This window comes from Cydia splendana, chromosome Z (assembly GCF_910591565.1).
Source record: "Cydia splendana chromosome Z, ilCydSple1.2, whole genome shotgun sequence".
In the NCBI taxonomy this organism is placed as follows: Eukaryota; Metazoa; Arthropoda; class Insecta; order Lepidoptera; family Tortricidae; genus Cydia; species Cydia splendana.
Window position 1 is genome coordinate 42614088 of NC_085987.1, and position 12267 is coordinate 42626354.

Below are 12267 nucleotides of genomic sequence, written 5' to 3' on the forward strand. Positions count from 1 at the left end.
CGCTGCTGTATTGCCACTTTTTAATTTCTACTCTTTTTTGTCAGACTGTAGGTCTATTGGGCTTTAGTAATAACTAGATCGGGTAATAGTAATTAAACGGGTGCCCCGTAGAGAACTATTAACTTCGACGCAATAAGTACCACCCTACGGTGGCCTAGCTATGTATCTACACTATGTACACGCATACTGTCTTGCAAATTAGTTGACCAGTGATTATGATGATTATGAATATCACGTTACCGATTAACCTGTTTCTCCTGCTGACTGTACTGAGGTTAGTTAGGCGCCGAGTAATTAATATTGAGTGTTGCTGACGTGACAGTGTATTGACTATTATGGCGTCGCATTGATATATTTCAGTTGTACACGTTCAATAGTCAGATGCTACCTACTAAATTAATGTTCGGGTAGGGTACAGATCATTTACTAACTAGATGGTACATAAGACAACTGCTCATGGTCATATTGGTGCTATCCATGTAAGGATTAAAAGACACACTTTAATTCCCACGTCGATAAGTTTGACTGGCATACCGTACAGTCACCTGCAATGATATGTTACTCTTCGAAGGCCGAAAATATATATGACACGCTCTTATGGCTCTACAAATAAAATCGTGGCAGATATGTTTGCAACCTTCCTTGTGTACCATATTATTGCAGGTGACAGTACAGGGGGCTAGACCAAGACAATAGTTAATAGAAACGGACAATTATATATATCTTAAAAAAAAATGAAATAGTCACGTCTTTTTAGCATCGTCACGTGAAACTTTTCGTTTGGCTTTTGTCGATGTACGAATGTCATCTAGGCTAGGCTAGGCCTTCTGATTGTACCTACACATGCCAATTGCAAACTCGTAGTTTGGTCCGACTCTAGCTTAAGGATGACTCACGCTTGACCGGGCCGGGGCCCGGCCGGAGCTTCCGGCGCGTCGTTTTCTATGGAAAACACCACGTGATCACCGATCAGCCGTCATAGAAAATGGCCTGGGCTCGTCCCGGTCTAGCGTGAGTCATCCTTTACGCAGGTACTTAAATATATCTGTAATACAGAAACGAGAAGTCTCGACTCGAGTAAAATTACTAACACTGAACTTCTTTCTTATTTTCGAATAAAAATTGTGTCTTAACAATGACTAAGGTTAAAAACAAAAATTTGACACAATGCTAGGGTTTCCATTTTGTTAAGTTCTGAAATTAGTTGCTCAAGACATTGCGAAAGTACTTCTGAAATAACTGAGAAGCCGATTTTTGGTCTTATGAAACGAAAATCTTGAAAGTTTAGCAGTGTTGCCACGTGGCTTAGTGTCACGTGGTGTCACTGTCGAAATTGTTATAAGAGTGGCGTTGGGTAAGCGCCACTGGTCGAACCCACGCGTTTTTAACCCACGACGCAAAAAGAGGGGTAGGTATTATAAGTTGACCGCTATGTGTGTTTCTGTCTGTACCGTAATTCATATAACTAGGCAGGGGAAGGTGGATATATCATTGCAAAGTGTATTTACATACATACAATGGCCGCACGCAGCGACCAGTGGCTCGTTTCTCAAAAGCTTGTAACTTGTAGGTAATAGAAACGGATGTCACTTTTTGAGCTTTTCTTATAAAGGGACTTCCATTTGTATTACAAGTTACAAGCTTTTGAGAAACGAGCCCCAGCCGGCTTAGCATGAACTTGCGTTGTCGCGCGCGACTCCATATAGACTGGTTTTATTTTTCATAAAATCGATTTCGACTGGCAAATCATATTACTTTTTGGCAACCGGGTTTTTTAACCTAATTAGACCCCGCTGAATCCGGATTTGCCGGTTGCTTAATCGTAATCTTGACCGGAAGTGAGATATTTGACATTAAAGGTCCCTTTTTTTAGTTTTTCGTAAATAACTCTTAAACGGTGGCGCATAGCAAAAAATGTTCTATTACATAAGTAATCTGCATAAAATTGCCTACAAGAAAGATTCAGTACAATTTTTCGCTAGGATCAATATTCAAAAAGATATTAAGGCGGGAAATTTAATTATAATCACTTCTAAGGTCCCTTTTTTTAGTTTTTCGTAAATAACTCATAAACGGTGGCCAATCTCAAAAAATGTTGTTAAACGATAATAATTGACACAAAATTTTGAACAAAAAAGATTCAGTACACTTTTCGCAGGGATCAATATTTAAAAAGATAATAAAGAGGGAAAGTTCTAGTATAATAAATTCTAAGTTTCCTTGTTTTTATTTATTCGTTAATAATTTGAAGTGTGAAAAAAAAAAAAAAAATATATCTTATACATAAATATTAAACATAAAATTTCCTACAAGAAACATGTAGAACACTTTTCGCTAGGATCAATATTTAAAAAGACAGAGCAGCGGGTAAGTTATAAATAATCAATTTTTAAGTCCCTTTTTAGTTTTTTGTAAATAACTCGTAAACGGTGTCCCATAGGAAAATAGGTTTTTAAGAATAAGTTATCTACATAAAATTTCCTCCAAAAAATATCTCAAATACTTTTCTCTAGGATCAATATTTAAAGCGATATTAAAGGAAGAAAGTTGATTACAATCAGTTCACAGGTCACTTTTTTTTTTAGTTTTTCGTAAATAACTCGTAAACGGTGGCCCGTTGCAAAACAATATTATACATAAACATTAAACATAAAATTGTCCACAAAAAAGGTTCTGTACACTTTTTCGTTACGATCAAAATGTAAAGAGGTATTAAAGGGGGTAAGTTAATTGTAATCAATTTCCAGGTCCCTATTTTTAGGTTTTCGTAAATGACTAATACATTGTTAAAAATTGGGTAATGTACAGTCGCCATCAGATATATCGGAGCGGCCAAGGTGTTCATAATATCTGAACACGCGCCCTAACGCCTTGACAATAGAGGCGTGTACAGATATTTGTGAGCGCCTTGGCCGTTCTGATATATCTGATGGCGACTGTACATTACCCAATTTTTAACAATGTAATTTTTATATGTGAAACGCGAGTGAATTGCCTTTAAAAATCCTGTAGGGGTCGGTTCAAAAACTAAGTAATTGGTCCGACTCACGCTTGACTACATATTTCTAATAGGTTTTCCTATCATCTATAGGTAAAGAACTATTTTGTATGTTTTTTTTTAAATTGTAGACCCAGTAGTTTCGGAGATAAAGGGGGGGGGGGAATGGTAATTTTTTGGCAACAGGATTTTTAAAGGCACTTCACTCGCGTTTCACATTTAAAAAATACATTGTTAAAAATTGGGTAATGTACAGTCGCCATCAGATATATCAGAACGGCCAAGGCGCTCACAAATATCTGTACACGCCTCTATTGTCAAGGCTTTAGGGCGCGTGTTCAGATATTATGAACACCTTGGCCGCTCCGATATATCTGATGGCGACTGTACATTACCCAATTTTTAACAATGTATTAGTCATTTACGAAAACCTAAAAATAGGGACCTGGAAATTGATTACAATTAACTTACCCCCTTTAATACCTCTTTAAATATGGATCGTAACGAAAAAGTGTACAATACCTTTTTTGTGGACAATTTTATGTTTAATGTTTATGTATAATATTGTTTTGCAACGGGCCACCGTTTACGAGTTATTTACGAAAAACTAAAAAAAAGTGACCTGTGAACTGATTGTAATCAACTTTCTTCCTTTAATATCGCTTTAAATATTGATCCTAGAGAAAAGTATTCGAGATATTTTTTGGAGGAAATTTTATGTAGATAACTTATTCTTAAAAACCTATTTTCCTATGGGACACCGTTTACGAGTTATTTACAAAAAACTAAAAAGGGACTTTAAAATTGATTATTTATAACTTACCCGCTGCTCTGTCTTTTTAAATATTGATCCTAGCGAAAAGTGTTCTTTATATTTCTTGTAGGAAATTTTATGTTTATTATTTAAGTACAAGATATTTTTTGCTATGAGTCACGCTTTTCTAATTATTAACGAATAAATAAAAACAAGGAAACTTAGAATTTATTATACTAGAACTTTCCCTCTTTATTATCTTTTTAAATATTGATCCCTGCGAAAAGTGTACTGAATCTTTTTGGTTCAAAATTTTGTGTAGATTATTATCGTTTAACAACACTTTTTGATATTGGCCACCGTTTATGAGTTATTTACGAAAAACTAAAAAAGGGACCTTAGAAGTGATTATAATTAAATTTCCCGCCTTAATATCTCTTTGAATATTGATCCTAGCGAAAAATTGTACTGAATCTTTCTTGTAGGCAATTTTATGCAGATTACTTATGTAATAGAACATTTTTTGCTATGCGCCACCGTTTAAGAGTTATTACGAAAAACTAAAAAAAAGGACCTTTAATGTCAAATATCTCACTTCCGGTCAAGATTTCGATTAAGCAACCGGCAAATTCGGATTCAGCGGGGTCTAATTAGGTTAAAAAACCCGGTTGCCAAAAAGTAATATGATTTGCCAGTCGAATCAAGAAGGAGAGCGATTTTGAATTTTTATGTCTAGTCTAATACTTGAAGTCGCCCGTCATAGAAAATGACATGTCGGACGCCTCGGCCCGGGCACGGCCCGGTCTAGCGTGAGTTATCCTATAAACCAGTGGTTCCTAACCTTTTCAGTCCGGTCACCCCTATGACAAAGTAGGGAATCTGATTTTACCCCTCCTCCCAATGGTAATAAGAAATAAAACGTGTACGGTTGTTGTATTGTTATATTAGGTTAGCTTAATACCCCCGTAAAATACCAGTATTACCCCCACGGGGTAATTACCCCCAGGTTAGGAACCACTGCTATAAACTGTCTTCCAATTTCGATGTTCCCTCAGGGTGTTATACCGTATATCACTTATCAAGCAAATAGGTAGGTAGGTATATCTTTTTTGGGCTGTGTACCAGTGAACCAGTGGTAACTTTTGCATTCTATATTTGTAATACTTACCTATGCCTGAATTGAAGAAGACTTTCACTTTCACAATGGTACAGAATAAATATTAATAGTACTAGGTACAGAAGGTTCACTCTCTAACAGAACGCGTCTATTACGACAAATATGACCGCAAGGTGGCGCAAGCACGAGCAGGCATCCGTTCCATAGCGGTGCGCGAACTACTACTGCTAGACACCAAAACTGGTGTGGCCGCATGTATCATACTTGTAGCGACGCGACGAAATTGCGGAGTGAACCACGCCTGGCTTAGGTGCAAGGTGTAAACTTATTGACAAAGTCAAAATATATCATTTCCGAGTAATATGTTATAATAATTTCCGAAACCGATTTTGTAACAGGTAACACCTAATACGCAAGTCCCATATTTTTGTGTGAGTAGTAACAATATATTTTGTTGTTCAAATCGTCATGTTACACAGTGAAGATTCTTAACTTACAGCACCCGAGGTGATTTCTAGGTAGGTACCTATTTAAAATCAAGTTTTGACATCGACTTACAACATTATTGGCCAAGGTGCTCGCAAATATCTGAACAAGCATATGTGTGAGCGCCTAGACCGCACCAAAACATCTGGTGACGAGTGTAGATTACCAACAGAGTCATATTTAAAACCAAAAACCAATAATAATTACCTACAGTACCTCTGATGAAGGAAATATACCAACGAAATTCAGTTTAAAAAGCTTTAAAATAAAATTCACATTTGACGAAGCGAGTATAGCTCGGTACAGTAAAAATAAACAACGTTGTCTGTTAGTCTGAAATCCGCGTCTTTTCGTTCTCTCCCAATACGGAGGAATAAAAGAGGAATATTTAATTAAAACTTTACATTTTTAACCCTTGGTGCAGAGCTAACTAAAGCATATGCTGTATTTTTTGGTCTCATTTAACACTTGCAGTGCCTATCGCCCCGTTTCCAATACGAAATGAACGCACGCAGCGGGTTTTTGGCAGTGAATGTGTTAAGGATATCGCACACATAAACATTTACATTACCTATTTTGATTCGTAAGTACATATAATGTTATTTTGACGTTTTAGCAATATATTTAGTTTATTTTTACTATTTTGTTTAGGTACTTATTTGATTTTTGACATTTAAAAAAAAGCGCTAATTTTAGTTGACGTAGGTACCTTTGTTTCAGGGTCCCGCGGCCATAAATTATTAAGTACCTTCACCTACCCACGCCACGTGCAACATTATAATAAACCAGAAACACAATTAAAACAAATATGTGCTTTGAATTGAAATAATGATAGGTAATTCAACAGTATTGTACCTAGTTCATTCGCCGTAAATTAGAAATTAATTTCTAACTGAAAACAAATTTATTTATATGTGATTTTATTATCATCATTACTGTCAATCAATAGGGTCAAATTGTGTTTAAATATGTGTGTTAAGTTATAAGGGGGTACTTTTTCGTCAGAGGTAGAGGTAATCCTCATTGGATACTGCCGGCCCGGTATCCGTCAACATGCCGGAGACTTGGCTCACTCGGCTGCGCTGGAGGTTTTTCTCCCAGACGCCTATTACGGACTAAGTCCCCTCCACATCCCTGTAAAGTGTTTTGTAGCCAGAAACTCGGCGCTATCGGTATACGCGTTGTTTCTGGGTGTGTAGTTGTGTGATCCGGGAAAGATTTAAGTGTAGTGTATGTATGTGATGAATTGTGAAGTATTACCTATGTGTGTATTGAGTGTACCTACGTGTTTTCAGTGCAAGAAGCGGTCGTGTCGTGTGACCAACTTATGTACTGCGAAGAATAATTTAGAAAAGTACAAAAAGATAGGAATAAGGTAAGTTAAGTAATAAGGGGGTAAGTATATCGCGATAAAGTCTGTGCGGAAAGAGAAGAGTCGTAGAATGTATGGGTTCCCTTATATTCCACACAAACTCTAAAGGAATATTAATAAAATAATTCAGTTAGTAGATAGAATAACTAATGCATTTTTAATGCAAGTATGGATTTTTGCCAAGCTGTATGTTGCCTTTATACGCATACTATTTATTTTCGGACTATTTGTATTTTATAAGGTGGTCGTCGAAACCTAACGTAGTTCTACAAAGAGATACCTGATAAAGAGGAGGGAAAAGATTGCGTTACTATAAGTCTTGCATAGATAAGCTCTGAAGAACTATGCATAATGTTCCATATGCCTACATGTTGTCCTGTCTTTGTGGTATAAATTCAATATGGATAGAAAACGTACAAAGAACAAGATTGACCTACGAGTGTCACAGGTATGATCGTGACATCGCTAACGTAAATATCAAACGCCAGGTCGTGTTAGCCCTGGCCGCGTAGCCAACATGCCAATCGCTTACTTAGTACGGCACTAATATTGAAGAGTGATAGAGAGACACAAAGCGTTTCGTTTTCGTAGCGATAGCGATAGTCACCTTGGCTAGGCCGGCTGAAGTTCTATACATTTTCTATACAACACTTGTACAGTCGCCATCAGATATATCGGAGCGGCCAAACCGCTCCTAAATATCTAAACACGCCTTTATTGTCAAGGCGATAGCGTGCGCGTGCAGATATTGTGAACACCATGGCCGCTCCGATATATCCGATGATGACTGTACCTACCCCTTTTCACTTGAGCCATAGAATTGAGATTTCTCATTTAAATAAAACTTTTTCTAGCATATGGCGTAACTTTTAATGATGTTTCCCGCTATTTACCTAACTAACGTTACCGCACGCCCGCGCCGAAATGTTAAAATTAAATTATGTCGTAGTATTTTTATACTTCGCACCTTGTTACCGTTATCCATTTAGTCCTAGTTATGTTTTTGTTAGATTAAATGAAAACCTTCCGTTCAGTAATTTTTGGGTTTCACGCAAACATACATACAGAGCGGCGGAGGACTTTGTTTTATAAGATTATATATATATACTTCACTTTATTTTCAAATTTGGGCTAACTCAGGTACCAAGCACGTGAAGCACGAGGACTTAAACAACATGAATAAGGTATAAATTCACCGTGTAATAAAATCTAGATGCAAGTAATGTCAAATCAAAATCGCTCTCCAACGGATGGACCGATTTGGTTGCGGTTTTTTTTAACGTGAAAGCGAGATTCCTTGCTTTTAGCTATGTTTTATATAATAGCAGTTGGAAGAATATCAGCTCTTTTCCAAAATGATGTAAAGCATTTTTGACATAAAATGATTTTTTTGGTATATAGCGTAGGTAGAGATTTATTTTTTCTTTTTAGGGTTCCGTAGCCAAGTGGCTAAAAACGGAACCCTTATGGATTCGTCGTGTCTGTCTGTCTGTCTGTCCGTCTGTCTGTCTGTCTGTCTGTCTATCTGTCCGTCCGTATGTCACAGCCACTTTTTTCCGAAACTACTTATAAGAACTATACTGTTGAAACTTAGTAAGTAGATGTATTCTGTGAACCGCATTAAGATTTTCACACAAAAATAGAAAAAAAAAACCAATAAATTTTGGGGGTTCCCCATAGTTAGAACTGAAACTCAAAAAAAAAGTTTTCATCAAACCCATACGTGTGGGTTATCTATGGATAGGTCTTCAAAAATGATATTGAGGTTTCTAATATCATTTTTTTCTAAACTGAATAGTTTGCGCGAGAGACACTTCCAAAGTCATAAAATGTGTGTGTGTGTGTGTGTGTGTTTGTGTGAGTGAGTGTGTGTGTGTGTGAGTGTGTGTGTGTGTGTGTGTGTGTGTGTGTGTGTGTGTGTGTGTGTGTGTGTGTGTGTGTGTGTGTGTGTGTGTGTGTGTGTGTGTGTGTTTGTAACTTCTAAAATAAGAGAATGATAAAACTAATAAAAATATATGATGTACATTGGGGCTATTCATAAATTACGTCATTTCAAATTAGGGGGGGGGTCTGGACATCGGATGACGGTAGCATGAAGTAGGAGGAAATGGGGTCATTTGAAGCATGATTTTTGGATGATTATAGGGGGGGGGGGGGGTCCAAAATCGTCAAAAATCGATGACGTAATTTATGGACAGCCCCATTACCATGCAAACTTCCACCGAAAATTAGTTTGAACGAGATCTAGTAAGTTTTTAATACGACATAAATCGTAAACCGCAATTTTATTATGTTACTTGCTAAGGTAAACGTACTAGTGCTCGACATGCTAATGCCCAATAGATGACACCATGCTGTCACCTCTATTGACAATGACTTAAGTTTCAAGATGACATTTACTGGGACCGCGCGAGCACCAGTACGCTTACCTTACCGCGTTGATTTAAATTGTCAACCGGTTTATAGATAACGTTAAAAATATAAAGTAATATAGAAAAAAATAGATTAAAAAGGCACTTTAAATTATCGGCTTGTACCTAATCATAACCGAAAGTTCTAAAATCTAGTCTACCTTAAACATTCCTAACTAATACTCCTTAAGTAGTAACCCCAATTGTTTTAAGTAACACCTAAAGTTTAAGTTACAATGTTATTATTTTTAAGCCGACTTAATCATAAGATGTATGGCTTATAAAATAAATAAGATTTAAAAAAGACATTCCTAACTAAAAAGACAATGCACAATTCTTCAAAACTACATTGAGCGGGAAGGTTTGATATTATTAGGTTTAACTTCCTTAATTTTTGAGTGTTTATATTATAATAACATAGGTACCTAGCCTTGCCACGACTGCCTTAGCAGTGCCAACTTGACATATTCTAAACTAAATTTATGACAGTAAAGTAAGAACTTTTAATTGATAACCATAGGTGTAGGTAGGTAGGTATTACGGAAATGTGTTATGACCTTTAGGAGCATTTTAAAACATTCAAAATTATAATGTTAATTAAACACTTTTTAATTATGTTCAGAATTCATACTTGAAACTTACATCTTTTCTCACTTATTTATATTTAAATTTTAAAATATAACTCTATATTTTTAAATAAAAGTTTTCAAGTGCACTGTAACGGTTCCGTAGGCTCACAAACTCACAAAAAGAAAACGCGCAGCAGCATTAAAAAATATCGCACAATACAAGGGAGAGAACCACATAATTTTCCGGCAACAAAAAGTTTGCAAAGTCTTAACCACAACGTTGCGACCGGCCACGCTCGACGAAAACAATTTTAGAGTGGCGGGAAAGCATTTAAGATGGCGTCTAATAATTCGCAATGCCTTACCTCAGGGTTCACGGGGCCTCCATCAGTTAACAGGTGGGCCAGACTTGGCAACAAGTCGGACCTGTTACCGGCGTGCGGCGGCGGCGGCGGCCCGACGGCAACACGCGACGCCGCGCGACTCAACGCACGCGCGCGGCTCCCCTCCCCCCCATCGATTTTCAAACCCCGGTATTTACTAATGCAGAGAACTGAGGCCCCCTAAGATTTTACCCCAATTTTGCGATAAAACAACAGGTCCTTAACAGGTTAGCTGGAGATTTTCTAGAGAATCGTAGTTTTCTATTTTGAATATCTACTTACGTTGCTTTTCTAATTTTATTTGAATTTTCTATAGACATCTTTTCAAGGGTATGTTTACTTTCTTTAGTTGACGATCTCTTTAAATGGAAATGTTTTCTTCGGTTGGCGACGAGACAAGTTTTCCATTAACTCAGATTTTCTTAGAGTTGTAGCGCATAGATGATCTAATTTTACTATTTTCTCGAAGGAATAATTAACGTAGGTACTATATCAGATTGGGACGATATTGGCACATCTCTAACGCGAAACTGATTAAGCTGCTTATCTTAATCATATTTGCTTAATTAATCGCACACGAAAATGGAATTAAATATTACAAATCGGAAATAATGTCCCAAGCGAGTCCCAAGCAATTGAAGCAATGGCATGCACACTTTCAATATTCTTTATGGAGTGTCATTCGAAATTTAAAAATGTGTTTTTATTACCGTCAACCGATGTGAATAGGCATGGCTGGGGTGAATAGGGACCAAACTTGAAACGTGATTTACCTGACATACCTTACTTTTCTTAATAACTACTGACACAAATTGTATCATACAAAATCTACTATTATTTTCAATCTAATGCTACTATAGTTTGTCAAAGGACTGTCTCATTTCAAACATAGACAGAGAGAATCATACTATCTTTGTCTTACACTAGTACTAGCACCCAATAGAAAAGGATGAGTATAGTTTTTTTGTTCTTATTTACTGACAAATTTGCTTTGAACAACTATATTTGTGTATGTATTTTTTAAGAAATTGTCAGGCAAATCACATTTTATGTTTTGTCCCTATCCACCCCAGCCATCCCTATTCACCCCGGTTGACGGTTTTGGCTTTGTTGTTGCCCGCGACTTCGTTCACGTGGATTTTGATATTGGTTGTTGGAATTGCACACGAACATTATGCAGGAAAAAATAGCAGTTTGGTTAAGTAGGTACCATTTTTTTTTAATAACTTGACAACAAGTAAAACTTTTCTGTCTTTCTACGAAATTTCAAGTCCACAATAAATGTGACACTCCCACACTTTGCCATTGCAAAGTCTGAACAGAGTTAAGTTCTTTCTCCATCTCTTTCTGAATAGGAGCTCGAAACACTCTATATAGTCAGTTTCAAACACAATATATATTCTAACGATGTATGTATGCATCTAGATAATTTTCTACGTGACTACAATACAAACTCGAGTTGGTAACGAGTTGGCAACTTGTTAATAACTCAAACTGAAATACATTGCTCTGATTTTATTTTTAAAGCTTTTCTGTCATCCCGTTTTGTTTTGTTGATTACGAGTACCTATGAGCGAGAGAACAGCCGTAAGCGATTCTGCAACTCCCTAAGTACTACAAGTACAAGAGCATTTTCACATTGTTCGGTCCGATATCGAAAAATAGCTGCTAGAAAATCTATGGCCCTATGGCATCATGAATTTTATTTTTGTATTAACGCTTTCTTTTCAACAACAAACAGTACCCCGAGGTTCCGGACAAATTTTTAAAACATTTTTGAAACTTTTTATGATATGAATCATATTATCATAAAAAGTTTGAAAAATGTCAAAAACGTAAAACCCCCAAAAAAAGTCGTAGGTATTTTTTTAATCATTTGAAAAAATGAATAATTGAAAATTTTTCATTTTATAATTCTATTTTATTGGATTGACTGTGCGTCGTTGTTCCCATGAAGCACCGACCGACGACCGACCGAAAACACCGACGAAGTTAATATTTTGTGTCTAGTTTCAGTTTCTCTAAATATAAAAGATTAATTTCTTGGATTGATTTTAATTTGTTTCATTGCATGTTAGAGTAAAGCACTATACACACCTCCCTTTGCGTGAAAAGGGGTTGCCAGCCTCATAACTGGTCGACCTCGCTGCGGTCAGCCGTCAATTTTTACTCGGCCG

The 12267-nt window shown here is 36.6% G+C and overlaps 1 protein-coding gene across 1 annotated transcript in view; it reads right to left on the bottom strand.

The window, feature by feature from the left end:
- LOC134804110 (zinc finger protein SNAI2-like) overlaps positions 1-10394 on the bottom strand; it is a 64215-nt gene extending 53821 nt beyond the window's left edge. Inside the window, exon 1 of the mRNA XM_063777052.1 lies at positions 10073-10394. The gene's annotated coding sequence lies outside the window, so the exon portion shown is untranslated. The remainder of the gene's footprint in view (positions 1-10072) is intronic.
- Between the last annotated feature and the right edge of the window lie 1873 nt (positions 10395-12267).